The following is a 17585-nucleotide window of genomic DNA, read 5'->3' as shown; positions in this document are numbered from 1 at the left end:
CCCTAGTCATCCTCTATCACAATAACCTCCTTGCATTTTCTTTAAAGCACTTCTCTGTTTCTCAATATTTGAAGTTATCTTGCTGATTTATTTATATATTTGAGTCTTCACTCTTTCCCCCAAATATAAAATTTTCTTCTTTAGGACTATTTTACAGATACTTACTTTAGGCAATCCTTAATAACACAATGTTCAACACAGAACTAGCATAGAATTCAGCAGGACAGATCTGAGAACTTTAAAAGGACTGGCATGGATTCTGAGATAAAAACTCTAAGGACAATGTAAGCCTGTAGCAGCCATGACCAATTTTGTGACCGTGTGGGGAGAGTCTGTCTGATATAGGTAAAAAGCCAACAAAAGAAAAGCAGAATTGAAAAACTGAAAGGCTTAGTCTATGCACCATCTTTTGAAATATGGCTAAAGGCAGTTCCACTACTGGATTTCCACTTTGTACGAAGCAATAAATTCCTTTTGTAACTTTAGCTAGTTTGAGTTGAATTTACATCATTAGTAACAAAATTAAGGTTGATTACTTCCATAAAATGTCATATAAAGACCGGCTAAAGGAGTGATCGCTTCTAACTGTAAGATTGGAATAGATCAGTTGTAGACATAGGCAGGATATTATCACAAAGGCATATATTCTATTTTTTTAATTCTTTGCCTCATATCGTCCCACTTCTCCTTCCAAATATCAGTTCATAAAAATGAACTGATACATCCACAGCCATGCCACCCTAAACGTGCCTGATCCTATCTGATCTTGGAAGCTAAGCAGGGTTGGGCCTGGTTAGTACTTGGATGGTAGACCATCTAGGAAGACCAGGTGCTGTAGGTGTTAAAAAAAAATTAGTAGAAACACTTGTTTATAGATTAAAAATTTTAATGCTAGATTTTCTTTTACCCTATTTGAGACAATAGGACATTTATGACACTTAAAAAATTACAAGAAAAACATTTCATGTTAATTAAAAATGTACATGCATATATTTTTAGAAGATCCCATAATTCTTTCCTTTTGTAATTCTTTGCAAGCAAGTGAATAAATACCATTTTGTAAGAATAATTACTGTATTTTTCTTTTTAATCAGACTATTTCTAAGAATTTTAAAAATGTAATTGAAGTAAATGCAAATGAGATCTTATTTTAATGAATTTTATTACTTCTGCTTAACCTTTTCCCATTTAGAAAAAAAAATGAAGTTCATGTAGGAATACTACGTTTTCTAGGATTTGACATTTTCAGCAACTGAACTACTAAAAACAGAATGCTATAAATAGAATGATGTCATTTGTTTCCAAAGACTATTGATATGCTAGAAGGATGCAAAAATAATAATAAAAGTGAGATATTTCATGGCAAACTTTGGGGGTAAGTTAGGACTGCAATCTGCGAGTTATCTCGTGGCAAATGAGAAAAGGGTTAACTGATTATACAGTAAATAAAATGGAAATAGGTCTTGTGCATATTTTAAAATTTAGAGAGAAATTCAATCTACATACGTTTAGAAAAAATAGTCAAAAATGTTTTTTAAAATATATTTCTATTTAGGAATAGTAAGTACCTTTGCTCTTAATAATAAAGAATTTAATTTATAAAGAAGACATTGAGGGTACATATTATTAATAGAAACAATATGCTATAAAATACTTTTTTGTAGAACATAATATTCAGAAATATCAAAGATTGAAGAAATATGAATCAGATAAGGAGGTTGACATCACTGCTTATAGAGTACTGACCTCTCATAATCCCCTAGAGGGAAGAGACAATGATCTCACAAGAGAAGCAAAAAGGCCATGGGACTAGTGTGTATGTATGTGTGTGTATGTGTGTACATATGTATACATATATATATGCTTTTATATATACATTTATATATATATGCTTATATATATGCATATATATGTGGTTTTAAATAAAAGTGTGTCATATGTACCTACTCTTAGCTGACTTCCTCAAGAAGATATGTGTCATCTACTGGAGAAATGACTGTCAGGGAAATACCAGTAGGAATGTTGTGCTTCATCCTCTTCTCATTGCCTCAGGAAAAAGAAGACAGTGAAGGGATGGAAGAAAATGCAATTGATAAAAGATTTATTATTAAATTAGTTATTCCTGTGAGTAACTGGATCTTAATACCCCTGGGAAATTCTGGAAGCCACTGTAGAGCACCTCACAGTCATTCCACAGCAGTAGCAAGGAAGCCAAGGTATTTATATACAAGCTCCAGTCAGTCATTGGTTGAGGGATACTGAGGGTGATGAGGGAAGGGCAGTAATTTCCTGGCACCTTAGGATGGTCCTGCCTGTATTTCTGGCTTAGAGAATCCTTCAGGCAAAGAATGTAGGTGTCGTTAGCTGGAGTCAGGCTGGAGTGCAGTCAGACAGTAAAGGTTAGAGGATATAGGAAGGCACTGACATCATTTGCTCCCTCTTCCTTGCCCAATCAGGGTAGTGATGGAAAACACAAAATTCTAGAACTATCTGTGGGTTCTCCTGTAAAAGAATGCTGACTTCCCTACACTCCACTGTGTAGGAATAAATTTCAAAATATTTAAAATTAAAAGTATAATTTCTATCTGAGATTACTTCTAATTCTTATTTCTGATACAAACAATCTAGACTAGAAGAACTCCCAAATAAATAGAATAAATAAATAGCAAAATACCTGTAAGACAAGTCTCCTTTTCCCTCTTGTCTCAGTTTAAGCCTCAGTGGTATCTCCTACTGGCTCTTTCCTTTCACCAGCCAAAAATACAATTTTTACTATAATTTGGCATGCTATCAATAAGTTTCATTAGACAAGACATCTCTATTTCTTTGTTCAGAAATAAATATACTCCTCCTAGCTCCCACTGAGACACTATCTCTAAAATTGTGGACACCCAGCCCGTTACCTACACAGTGGGCCTCTTTTCTCTTCTGAAAATTTTATTGCACACCAACCATACCAAATTCTAGAAATAGTTCTTTGTGCTTAGCTACAAAAATGGTGATAATCCAGAGCTTCTAGTTTCTCTGTTTAGGCAGCATGAGTGTAACAGAGAGAGGCTGTTCTTTCCGGGGTAACTGAGCTCAAGTTGCCAGGAAGGAAAAACAGAACTTTTTATGCCTTTAATGACTCCATAGGAAGATAGGGGAAATGGCAAGAATCTGAGAAAGAGAGAGAGAGATGTTAATGAAATACAGAAAGATATCATACTTTCTTAATTAAAAATAATCCCTCTATATTTAATGTTTGACGTGTTCTGTAATAATTTTTCCACCAAGAGATATGTTTTCCCCAATTTTAAAAAGGAATATCATGAAATAAGAGAACACTGGTTCATGTTAAATGACTGTAAGACTCCAAATCGGTTGGACACCAATGACTGTAGGCCTACACCAAGACACTTCATAAATAATTGTCAAAAGTCAAAGACAAAGAAATAATTTTAAGAACAGCAAGAGAAGTGAGACCTCTTATATAAGGTAAACTTTATAAGACTATCAACAGATTTCTCAACAGAAAATTTTTAGGCTAGGAGAGAATGGGTTTCAAAACACTGAAAGATTAAATATTTAAAATATTAAAAGAAAGTCAATATTTAAAATACTGAAAGAAAATCAATATTTTAAACAATGAAAGAAAATAACTCTCAAACAAGAATTCTACACCCAGCAAAGATGTCCTTAAAAGATGAAATACTTTCTCAAACAAAAAAAGCTAAGTGACTTTATTACCACCAGATCTGCCTTGACGAGAAATGCTAAAGAGAGTTCCTTGAGTAGAAGTAAAAAACTACTAACATCACACACACACACACACACACACAAAATATAGCATAAACTCACTTGTAATCATAAATATATAGTCACAGTTAGATTCTGCAATATAATGGCACATAATTAACTTACAACTTCAGTTTCAAAGTTAAAAAATAATCAAAAGTTAACAAAAATAATCATAAATACAATAATCTGTTATTAGTTACATAATAAATATGTAAATCATAACAGCAAAAACCTAAAATGTGAGAGGAAGAAGTAAAAGTGTAAAGTATACATGTTAAATGATTGTAAAATATCTTTTGAGTGTGAAACTATGCCTTTGGCAAACATAATTATGGAATTCGTCTCATATTGTGCACAGAATGTTAAGCTTTTGTATTAAGTACTTTCTTTCCTTCTGGTACTACAAGATATTTCAGGCTTGTATATTTCTTGCCCCAGTCATAGAATCAGCAATTTCTTCAAAGAGTCTTGGAACCTTTCACTTGAACAAGGTACTAGGAAATGAGATTTGGGCTCTAATTGTGCTTTTGCTTCCAGGATTTTTTTGTGTGTATACTAACCCATATAAATACACATATTTATAAAGACTTCTGTGTTAATCAATAGTATACATATGAAAATAGTTTTGATTCACACTGATGTTTCTCACTCTATTACATTACCACACAGATCATTCTAGTTTCCTCCCCTTTGTATCTGTAACCTGCCACTCCAAAAGTGAGAAATCTAGCTCCACCCTTTGTCAAACATTTACTTAATTGTTCTATTCTATTATGCATATATAATAGGATGAAAATTGTTTCATTATAACCCTTAGGAAAGTTTTGACAACTAGGATCCAGTGTTTATGTGCATTTTTTCTTGTTTTTAATCTTATATATTCCACTAGTTTCCAAAGTTACTTGGGTCAGCATCTTTCCCCCTACTCACCTCAGAGAGGTTGTTTCATACATTTGTAACACAGTTAAATTATTTTGTCACCTTCTGTGTTATTTTCTGTGATTCTCTAAACTTCTAAATATTTTTTAAATTTGCATACATTAAGGTTCACCCTTTATGCTGTAAAGTTCTATAGGCTTTAACTAATGCATAGTGTTCTGTATCTATCAATACAATATCTAACAAAAACAGTTTTACCACTCCGATAAGTCCCTTGAGCTTTAACTATTCAACCTTCTTCTCAAGCTTCTGGTAATCTCAGATGATTTTAATGTATCTATACTTTTGCCTTTTTTCAGCATGTAATATAATTTAAATTGCATAATATGTAGTCTTTATAGACTGGGTTTATAAGCCTTGATTTTGTAGTAATTCTTATACCTAATATAATTTTTTTTCCTGTGTGCACAGATAATGTTGAGATTCTCTACTGATACTGACACATGGCAGATTGCCTGGAAGGAGTTATATCAACTAAAAACAGTACCCAGTAATGGACAGGAGTTGTTCTAAACTAGTGGGCTATCCCTTATAATCTTTAGAGAAGGATAAAAGGTGAAAGAAGGAGAAATGAGAGAGAGAGAGAAAGAGAGAGAGAGAAAGAGACTGATTAATTTGACTTAATAAATGTTAAAAGCAAGCTGTGCTGAATAATCCAACCTCTCCATCTCTCACCAGTATACATAAATTGTTTTACTGTTCTTTTAGTGCATAAATGAAACTATTTCCAGTGTAATCACATGCTTATATGCTTAATTAAAGTGCTACCAATAAGCTGTGGAAGAACAAGTATTTCAACTGTATTGCCATTTATACGTAAAATTATTACACAGCATAATAGGAATAAAGGGGAAGGGAGGGTAGAAGGAGGCTGCCACCAGTGGGCTGACATTTTCTATATGTAAAAATGGGATCATTTCAGAGAGGGTGATTTTTGATATCTATTAAATTATATATGATTGATAAACATGCATGAAATCTCATTATTAGTGTCATTTCATAACAACCTTTAATAAGCTTACATTTGAAAATAGTAGTTTTTCCCATTATTCCTGAAAATCATGAAAAAATAATGAAGAATGTAAAATAAAAATCATGCAAAAATAATGAAGAATGAAAAATAAAAATTGATAAAACTATGAGAAAGATAAAAATCACACACACAAAAAAAATAGGTGAAATGGCTACAAAAAGAAAAAAGTAAAAACTGATTACGGGTAGGATAGGTGAAAGCTCAGAGAAAGCTGCAGTTTCAGAACCTAAAAAAGACCAGAGAGTATACTTTTGAAGGTCAGAAGCATATCCTAAGGGATAAAACTAAACCCCTCTGCAGAAAGAGAATGTACAGATTGGCCTCAGGAGAGTGCTTAGAATTTTTGTTCTAAGAAGCAAAGATGAGGATTTATCCAGAAAGATCATTCTATCTTTGAGAAGGTGAGAGAGAAGAGAAACTGCATTGTTTAAAACTCCACAGGTCTCTGATTTCATTGATGAGAGAGTGAAAGTTAAGGGAACTCACACAAAATTAGGTTATAAGAAAAATTCCTTCTAGACCAATACACAACCTTGATTCCTTCCACGCATACACCACAGACAAATGGTTTCGAAAAAATTTTGCTCTATCACAAATGAGAAATAAAAAATGTACTATCATAATGTCTATACAAAAATAATACAAGAAAATTGAACAAAAGAAATAAAAAATAACAGAAGAATACATTGATGAAAAAAATGTGGTTATGGAACAGATAGTTTTAGATCAAATATTTTACCATGAATATTAAAAAGTAACTTATGGCATTAGTCATCTATGTGAAGAGATGAAGCAGGGAAGTAGCAGCATGAATGTTTTGGGTGCTACTGACAGTTGGATGAAGGAAAGAAATATGGGTTCAAAGGTAAAATGGAGAAGCAAGAGTTCAAAAGTTGGCCATAAACAAACTCTTCATAAGGGCAGGCTAGAAAGCCTGGGCCCAATTACAAATATATGTGGGAATCATTTCTTTCTATTTTCAGCATGGTGCACATATCAAGACATGATACAGCACATCCTAAGTGCAAACATAGACTTCCACAAACTGTAAGATCCTTCCGAAAAATGCTTTTATTTCTTCACATAATTTTGAAAAATTGCTGTGACTTGAAGTTAGATAGGTAAGTTTACTCTTATTCTTACGATGATAAACTTTGATTAGAGGGGGGAAATAAGAAAAAAATCAAGAGCATCTAATAATAATAATTAACAACTTAATCTGAAAGAGGGATATATTCTTTGACATAGAGGAGACTTCTTTGTAATTAAAAGTCCAAGCACTGAGCTAACAGAGATTAAAGTTTTATGCAGCCATTTCTCTCCTTTTATTTATTAAAAATCATAAACGCTACTGAGAAAATTCAGTTCTTTATAAAACACCATGAAATGTAAGTTTAGCTTGCTAATTAGATCTAAATTCTGGATGATCTTCGCAACTAACAAAGATAAATTTATTATGTTTCACTTTTAAATAAAATGATGAAATTTAATGAAGACATAAAAATTTTATCATAAAGTGACTGATACTGTTAGAATGAGTCTGTGAAATACCCAGGCATTTCTAAACCCAAACATAGGCAAATTCTTACTTCAGAACTGGAGCATGGGCAATCACTAGGTCAATGGGGAAAATAAAATATTGCACATATATGAGCTACAGATAAAACAGAAATGTGTTTCCCTGGAATACTGCATACTTCACCTAACTTCACTTGTGACCCTAGAGCCACCAGTAAGTCTGATAATTTTTGATGGAAGACAGAAAAGGGATATAACCTTCTTTCCACTCCCCTATAGAGCCTTGGTTCAAAAGAGGAAGTTTAGAGTTAGGATTTTTGAAAGTTCTGGCTGAGAGCACTTATGAGGGTGTTATTGTATTGGCTGGAGGAATATCTGGGGACCAAAACTGGGGAGCACCAGGGTGAGAAGAAGAAAGGAGTGGCCAACAGAAATCTGTGGTATCCTTTAAGAAAAGTCAACATTGCCCTTTCCCACTCCCCAGTGTTCCTATCTCCCATTGCTCATACAATGCCAAGAAGGAGAGATAACCTCTCTTTATAGGAAGAACATAAAAAGTTGGGAGAACAGGAAAGCTTCCACCAAGTGCCTAAGCAAACACCTTGGAACCTGCCTGCTTCCACAGCTGCAGCCTGTCATGCCGAAATCATCTTCCACCACTGGTTAGGATGTCACCTCTTAGGACACTCTGGTAACTGCATCTGAGCCCAAGGAAGCTAATAAACATAAATAGCAGTCCATCTCTGGGTACCCAGGAGCTAATAAAAGAAGATCAATCAGAACACGAAATAGAACTTTTGGATGATAATTTTAAAGGGGGCTGGAGTGAATTTAAGGAAATTCAAGTACAACCCTATCACTCAGAAAAATCAAACCTTTCTGGATCTTAAAAGAGCATGGGTCCCCAAATAATTCAATAAATTAAAGAACAGCATAATAACTTGCTGGACCACTTGTATTATCATTTTATAGGAAAGATAAAACTATTTTATAGTAAATGAGAGGGAAAAGATAAATGGTAGAGAGAATAAATTCAGGAAATCCAGTGCACAAATAATAACAGATCTAGAAGCTGGAGGAGAGTCAATAATGTATGCAAAAGTACACAGAGCTTCAAAAGTAACAAGAAAAAATTTAATACATAATAATCAATAAAATCAACAATAAGAAAAAAGTAAACAAAAAAATACAATGTAAAATAAATAGCAAACTCACAATAAAGAAGAATAGATGAAGCATATAAGTCATTACTCTAAAAGTGAAACATTTGAATTCTTCAATTAAAATACAAAGATCAGATTATGTTTTAAAAAATTCACAGCTACTTGATGTTTAAAGGAAATATTTAAAACAATGGGATAAAGAGAAAACGGAAATAGAAAGTAGCACCAGACGAGGTGGAATTTAAGGTTGAAAGAACTGAAGATGAAACTGAAGAATATTTAATAATAAAATTTCCAATTTATGAAAAAAGATAACATTCATTTAAACTGAGTGTGCTCAACATTTAAATACATGAAGCATAAGCTATCAAAAATACAACAACAAAAAATTTAAAACTGGATTAAAATTAAAATAGGAAACTAAAATATTCCTCTTTCTGTCTTGGACATATCTAGTAGTCAACAATTAATAAGAGTTGTTAAGATGTGAATGTTTGAGTCTCCCTCCAAATTTAAATGTTGAAATCCTAACGCCCTATGTGATAGTATTAGTAAGTGAGGACTTTGGGGAGAGATTAGGTCATGAGGCCAGAGCCTCATGAATAAGACTTATAAAAGAGGCCAAAAGAGCTCTCTTACCCTTTCACCTTGAGAGGACACAGGGAGAAGTTGGTAGCCTGCAACCTGGAAGAGGACCCTCACCTGACCAAGCTGACACTGTGATGTCAGACATCCACCTATCAGAATTGTGAAAAATAAATTTCTGTTGTTTATAAACTACCCAGTCTATGGTATTTTGTTATAGCAGCCAGAACAAACTAAAAGAAGGATATATAAAAATTTAACTTAAAAAAAACAATAACCTTGAACACATACCCACACCCACATGTGTATACAAAACTTTACATCCTTCAAATGGAGAATAAATATGTTTATTTCTTTATGGTCATGAAACATAAACAAATGTAATCATTTTCTTGGGCACATAGAAACTATGCAAATCAAAAAGCAAAATATTACAGCGCTGAATCCTCTGATCAGAATCCAATAAAATTATAAATAAATAATAAAATAGTGACAAACCTTAATTCACTTGAAATTAAGACCCTAGATAATCCATGGATCGAAGAGGAAATCAATAGAAAATTGCAGAACAATTTGAAGTCATTGAAAAGAGTATACTTCACACTGGCACCCTACGGGACACAGTAAAAGCTTCTCAGAAAATGTACTTTTAGTTCTTTTGATATTAAAGAAGAAAGACTAAAAATGAAAAAAATAAGTTTTACATAAATGTTAGAAAAAACTACAAAAGAATTGAAAAAAATAAAATTCATAAAAATAAAAGCTGAAATGAATGAAGCAGAAAATATGTAATCAAAATTAATAGAAAGAATAAATTCAAAAGCTAATTCTTCGTGATAAATCAGCCTCTCGTTATTCCAAAAAGAAAGAAAAAGAGAGAGAAAGAGAAAAAAAGAGAGAGAAAGAGAGGTATAAAATTAAGAGAAAGCACACACAGGCTCAGACAAGGTAAAATTAAAGTAATATTTACAACTCTATGGCAATATATTTGAAAAGTTAGAAGAAATGGATGATTTCCTTACAAAAATATAAATTACCAAAATTGAAAACCCTTAGAAACGGAAAACTTGAACAGATTAATTAATATAAAGTTATTGATTCCTTCTGTTAAGTTACACAGAGTTTTAATTGAAGAATGATGGAGCATGCCACCCAAACAGCTCTCTGGCTCTGGGAATTTAGATGTGGCCTGGTATATCAGTCTTTCCTGTAAACAAATAGTATTTCCAGTTACACTTGGAAATGTGAAAACTACAAACCTCAGGATTCCAGGCAAAGCCAATAGCTGTAGCTTTGTGAGAGAAATCCTATTGAAGTGGATAGTTAAAGAAATGCAAAGATAAGTGCCAATTGGAAATACCCAGGCCATAATTCTTACAAATATATTTTATTTGTGTTCATCTGAGATTAAGAGACTATTCAATTAATTGTTAGTCTAAATCTAAATTTGTTTAATTTTAAAAGAATGTACTTTGATGTTGGTGAGAGGTAATTTTCATCATCCCCTGAAGCCAACTGATTTATTAGTTTGTAGTGGGTAGTTAAAAACATGTTAATAATTCTCTATGCTGTGTTCAGTTCTCAACTGAATAAAGCTGTAGGCCATTCATCGAAGAAGGTGAATTCTACTATTCATTATTAAAATGGAATATCAAGCACAGCATGCAAAATTTTAAACCTATGTTATTAGATTGGCACCTCATTCTAAAAGAAACAGTATTTTTAAGTCTGTATTTTCTCTTCCTAAGAACCTAACTTAAATAGTTATTCTGTGCCTCCTCTAACTCACTGAGCAGCCATTATATTTATAGTAGTTCAACACTACAGCTGATAAAAGTATGTGGTCTTTACTATCTCTTTAATAATTCATTTTAAGCAAAGAAAATAAATTTTAAAATACACACTGTGCAAAAAACACAGCCCTCATGTCAGGGATATCACCATGCAATTGTCTATGTTTAGCTTTATCTGCTGTCAAATGCAATTTTAATACATATTTGCTAATGCTTATCTCTACTATTTAAAATATATTCCATTTATCACAGTCATAAATATTTACAAGAGCTACCCAGTTTGGCATTGATATTTTTCTGTAATATCTACATTATAAAACATATACATTAAAACAAAAATTTTAAGAGATGAGATAAAATTAAATAAACCCTAGCATTTCAAGGCCTTGACGTATTCACATACTCCACTCTGAAGACCACATTGCTTGAAAATTGGTAAGGAAATCATTTCCCTTCTTGACAGAAAGTCTTAAGCACACCCATAAAAAGAGCTCTCTATGCAAAAATGTCCTTGATAGAAAAAAAACTAAGTTATATAGGAAGCCTATAGGTTTTCCTAGGAAACCTATATAACTTAGGTTTTTTTCTATCAAGGACATTTTTGACAGTTCTACTTATTGAGTTAAACAGTAAGAGAGCATCTTAAAGCTAGTGTCTTAAAAACATTAAATACATCTCTTTGAGAAATATTTACTAGCTTAATTTCAGCCATCTGATCACTTATTTCAGAGTGGGAAATTTCTGGATTGATAAAATGAGATTAGGGAAGGTCAAATTCAGCAGAAATTTTGCATACTCTAAATATATTTTCTTAGTCTGTGTCTGTTAGGTACCTGAAATAGACCCATACTGATAGTTACGAATAGAGTACATTCCAGTGTGAGGGAATTGGGTCTGAGAATAATTTTAAATTGTCTCATCAGTTTATGACTTGCTGACTCGTTCTGCCCAAACTTGGGATATGTTAAAGTGCCACAGGCTGTCGTGCTTTTCAGTAGACAATTGAATACAAAGACCTGGGATTCAGAAAGAGAATTTGGGCATGTAAAGTGGCCATTGCTGTCTTCAATATAAAGGAGGCAGTGAAAGGGATGGAAGGGGAATATACTAGAAAGTCTGATGGTAAATGATAGTGATGGTTTTCTTCTTTCTACTTTTCTACACTGTCTGCAATGATTATGTCTTAATTGTAAAATAAATTAATATAAATTTTAATTTTATAAAATCTTGTCTTAAAATTACTACATTTAACTTAAATTCTTTAAGTTAATTTTAAACTTATTTACATTTCAAACATTCTATGTTGGACAAAATAATTATACGAATCTACTTTTACTAATTGCCACCATTATTATGCTTCAATTATTAAACAATGTTTTGTTGCTGTTCGGGCTCTGAAGTGGAAATTATTTATCTACTTTAGTTATATAATTCTGTGATCTGAAAATTTTACTTTGAAATATCCACATGTTCCATGTAGTCTACTGAATTATTCAAATGTCTGAATCAACTATAAAGTTTTATAGTTAAAATCTTAAGTATTGGCCACTTCATACGCAAGAACTTTCCCATCCAAAAGTAATTTTCCCTTTTTAGAAAAAATTCTACTGTATTTAAAGATAAAAGAAAATTAATCTTATATAAATGTGCAAAACAGTGTTGCCTCCAGTGATAGAGTTGAATTAAATCCTCTAGTTTAATATGCATATATAGTTAACTATTTTAATGATTAGAAGTAAAAGTGATTTTTCTTCTTTATATGTTTCTTCACTTTGTTTCTTTAAAAATGGCATGTCTTATTTTTAGCTAATGAAATTGAGGTATGGCAATATGTCATATGATCATTTAATTAGTATTTGTTTCACTTTTTAAGTGACCCTACTGATAATTTCAGAGTACTATAAACTGTAACAAAAATCATCATTAAGGTTTTGATATTCGGCTATGATAGAGTCATTTTAATAAGTGAAAACAATATTAATTTAGGAAGAAGAACAAAGTACTAAATACATAAAACAAATGAAGTACTAAATACATAAAACAATATTTCCCCGAGGTTCCTCTTTCAAAAAAAGAATGCATTTTTTAAAGGGTCATGTTATAAAGAAAAGATCAGTACTTCCCACAGTGGTCTTTATTCTCCCATAGGTTAGATTCTACTTAATTGTAAATAAGCCTCTGAGAATATCTGTTACATCTTTCAACTTAAGGTAACAGCAAATGTCCAAAAAATTTAGAGGCAATTTTCTAATTACTTACTCAGTACAAAAGCAGGATTCACCCACTCATAAAGTAATAAAGGCTTTCTGTATATGACTAGGTTGAAATACAGTTTCTTTATGAATTATTGTTAGTTTGCACGGCAGCAATATGATGAACCAGGAAGCAACTGGATCAATCACATAAATAGTCACAAGCCAGCTGCGCTTGCTGACCCATCTACTCTGTAAATAGAGATTAGAAAGATGATCAGATATATGGATTGTTAATGAAACTCATTCTTCACAATGTACAAATCATTAATTTCAGAGTGATTTTTTTTTTGCTTTTTAAAAATTTTTTACAGTAAAAGTATACTGTTATTTGGATATAAAATATCCCATCTCAATGACCTATTTCTTTAATGCATGTGGCAGAAATCTCCTTAGAAATTTTGGCCCAGAATGCATCACTTTTAAATTAATTCATTTTAATAGTTTTGAATCTTAATGTTCAGAAACAGTAACATAGCAAAAATGTGGCTTCTGTATGTTTTCTAATCTAAAAAATACTAGAATACGATAATGGTACAATGGCTAGGGTATCAGTGTATTTCAGAAATTAAGAAAAGCTGCTTGAGCAAACAATGATAACTTTTAAAATGAAAGCAGAACATTTTGCTGTTTTGTTTTAAAAATTAATTTAAAACATGGTATATGAAAGTAGTACACTAGGCATTTGAAGAATTTTTAAAAAATGAACCAGAAAGTACTCTACTGGGATATAGTACACAATACTATAAGCAGCATGGTTTGGAGAGTTACCTAGACCTGAAAATTGTGACTCTTCCATTTATTAGCTGTTTGACAAGGAGCAAGTTATTTAATATCTCATCCTCCATCTTACTATCCACAAAACTGCAGCAAAAATGTTTACATTAACTTTTTGTGAAGTTTACTAAATGCGGTGATTCAAATACCAAATTATGATCTGACATATGATACATGTTGAAAAGCCTGAGTCTTCAACATGACAAGTAAATTCTAAGAGGCTGATGGCTAGATAAAAGTGGGGAGAAAACCTGTGAATCATTTGACAGTATCATGAGAGGATCACGTTGTCATCGGTGATGTTGAGTCCACTATTGTCGCTTGAGGGCTGCCTTCCATGCAGTGATAGTAAAAAGTTGGATAGCAGAAAATATGTAGAATCATGATTTCTCTTTGTTTTTGTAACTATGTCATTAGAAGAAGTAATGTGTTACTCTATCCACAATGTTCTTGAACATTCAAGCTTTTCATTTCCTTTTATTTAATAATCCAAGTCCTTTCCTGTATGATGTTTCTCTTTTTCCTTTATTTGAACTATTGATATTCTTTCCATTCTTCCTCCAATGTAAAGCTCACAATGCAAGTGTTATGTTAACTCTGATTACTCTTTAACCATTTGCTTGTGATTTTGCCTATTAAATTGCACAAACATGAGGAGGAGAATCTATAACCAGGGCTCACAGGAATGATGATTATAATGGTTGGTCTTAACTGGACCTGCTATAATTGGTTGATTGCTATTTAGTTTTTGTTCACCTTAACTTTATGACTACTTGAATGTAAACACATTATTTTTTTTCTTTGACTCAACTCACCTTAATCTTCACTTCTCAAATGGACCAAGACATATTATTTTAATCCATCAACTTAGAACATATTATTCCTAATAACATACTATAGGAAACGTTTTCAAATATAATATGCATACAATATTTAGAAACTTTCAAATATATCTTTTTAAGTCACAGAAATACTACATTTACTAAATTTAATAAATGTATTACAAAATTTAATTCATTTATTACTAAATTTAATAAGATTTCTTCCTTTGACACACTAAATTTACCTTCTGATCATCACTCTTTCACCTGTTGTTTGTATCTTGCAATATTTCTAACTTCTTGTTAAAAACATCTACCTCTATATTTCCCACAACTTTCTTTTCTGAGAATCCCTATCAGATCTATTAGGCATGGCAATAAAGGGAGGATAATTTATTTAAATTGCAAAACACTATTCTAACATTGCAATTCATTCAAAAACTAATGGTTACAGAACATTTCTTATGTGCCATGCATTATGCTAGATATTTATAAGATATACATGAAAAAGTTATGATCACTCTTTTTAAGGAATTCGCATTTATTTGAAAAAGATGGACAAGTAAATAATAATCATGATAAGTTATGGTGGTTTCAAAAAGTACCAGGGGAATTCGAATAGAAAGCATTAAATTCTGCACAGAGGCAAAGAACCTGGTAGAATTCAAAGGGAGAGGGTGATATTTGATCTTGGTGGGCCCGGCAGGATCGAAAGGAAATGATGTTGTCTTTTATGGTCTTCACACATGGTAGGTGCAACGGAGAAACAATTTAAGTAGAAGCAACTTTGCCAAGGTCCCACACTTTAGACTGGCAGACAGGGTGAGGATGTGGAGAAATAGGAGCCTAGACTGATATGTAAACGAAAATGGTACTGTGATATTAATGTTCAGTAATGTAATGAAGAAAACGACTGAATTGGGAAATAGCCTGCTGCTATATCAGTGAACTGAATAGAAAGAAAATTCAGAAGGAAAAAAAAAAAAAACTGGCAGCTTCAAATGTCCACATGAAACATTTATGATTAGAGGTTTCACTAGCCTTTGGGTGTCTGGTACACTGCTGGAAGCTATGAATGACAGTCAGTGGTGATAAAGATGGTGAAGTCAGTCACTAGTACATGCCACATCCATAAAGGTAAGCAACTCCTATATATTAGTGCTTGGCAGGCACTTTGACTCTTCAACAGATCACTCTTTGCTCAATATTGTATGGCATTATTCACTAAATAGGTCATTGTATTAGAAACTGACTCTCTATTCTGCTGGATGTATCTGTCCTTTGTGGATGGTTTCTGACAATTTTCTTATCAGCAGGAGGGAATATAGCTCTGCTCTGAAATATCTTCTCCAAACATTATTAGAGGCAGCTATTCAAAGAACCTAGCATGGCCCACTTCAGAATCTCTACAGGGCTGATATTCCAGGGAGCTCTCAGCTAGCTTCCAGATGTCAGGGTTAATCATACCAACACGCCAACCCTGTCACCACTTGAAGTGCACGGTGCCTGTAGGCCCAAGTGGCTTCTGATTCCAAAAGTGGCAATTCCTTTTTGGAGTCCTCCCTTACCCCATTAAGATCAATAAGTTAACATTTGATTCATATCTACAAACACAAAATTCTACCACTGCAAAACTAAAAATTCCACCACAACCCCCTTCTCCTAAGAAATAAAGAATATGCCCCTGGAGGAATTTAGCAATGCAATTATCGACCCTAAAGGCAAAAATTGCTTATAACTTTGAAAGCTGGAGTTTTTTAAACATGTAGTAAAAATACTAAAATCTAGTCATCTTGGGTACTACATGACAGCTCCAGATTTTAAAGAAAGATTTGTGTTCAGGTCTCAAATAAATCAAATATTAAACATTCCCTCTCTTTTAGGCCCTAGAGTCTATTGACATACATTATAAATGACACACATTTCTTATAAAGTTGGTCTTGTTCTTTAGATAGAAAAAAAAAATTTATAGCTCAAGGTAGAATAATTAGTTAAGTGGGGTCTAAAGCTTATCTGAATATTTATATGTATAAGAAATGAATCTTAGTGTTTACAAAGTTATTCAAACTTTTTCATTGTTTTCACACCTAGAAATAAGCACATTTCACTAAAGAGTTGGTTATTATACAACTTATAAATTTCCATGGTAAAGATGGATCATAATGTTTCTTTAAATGATTGGTCATTTGATGATTATGAATACTCTAAGGACAACTGTATATGTAAATGTTAAAAACCTTTTTCGATTTACTTTTGACATTTAAAATCATTGTGAATATCTATAGATATTTTAATAACCTAATAAAAGCTCCAGGTGTTTAAAGTATACCCTTCCATACATTCTGGTTTAAAATATTTTATAGGATATTTTTTTTTTTTTTTGCTTATTCATTCTATTATGCCACATGCAAGCAAAACTTTCTGATCTACTGTTCTTTGTAAGTCAAATATAGGCCAGATGTTCACATAGACCAGACTGTATGAGTTGGTGTATTCAAAGAACTTCTTATCAACAGCATGACAATATGTTGTAAATTGCCTCTCATCTCCAATTCTCTTATTGTTTGTAATTGCTGCAGAGTTTCTCAATCTGTAAGGCTCTCTTTAAAGAACTTTCTCCCTAAAACACTCCCAAATACCCAATTCGCGAGAACTCCTCTTTTCTCTTATTTTTCCCATGTGACCAGTGCCACTTTCCTGTCGCATATTTCACTGGAATTCTTGAATACATTCACTAACTGCCTTGGACCAAAACACTGGGTGTCTCCTCGCAGAGAAATGTGTGCGACTACTGGAAAGAAGTTCTCTTACTCTAACTGCTTTTCCATTGTGAAATCCCATTGGAACAATTCTAGGGAATAAAATTGCCTACCTCTGGATTATAGAAATCAATAGATTGTTTCATACTTAAATCTTGGTGCCTG

At 32.5% G+C, this 17585-nt stretch overlaps 1 pseudogene; it reads left to right on the top strand.

Moving 5' to 3' along the window:
• The first annotated feature begins 722 nt into the window (after nt 1-722).
• Nucleotides 723-841, top strand: LOC111738529 (annotated as a pseudogene).
• Nucleotides 842-17585: the final 16744 nt, after the last annotated feature.

Source organism: Pteropus vampyrus, unplaced genomic scaffold, assembly GCF_000151845.1.
Source record: "Pteropus vampyrus isolate Shadow unplaced genomic scaffold, Pvam_2.0 Scaffold39, whole genome shotgun sequence".
Lineage (NCBI taxonomy): Eukaryota > Metazoa > Chordata > Mammalia > Chiroptera > Pteropodidae > Pteropus > Pteropus vampyrus.
This window is presented reverse-complemented; position numbering and strand designations above follow the sequence as displayed.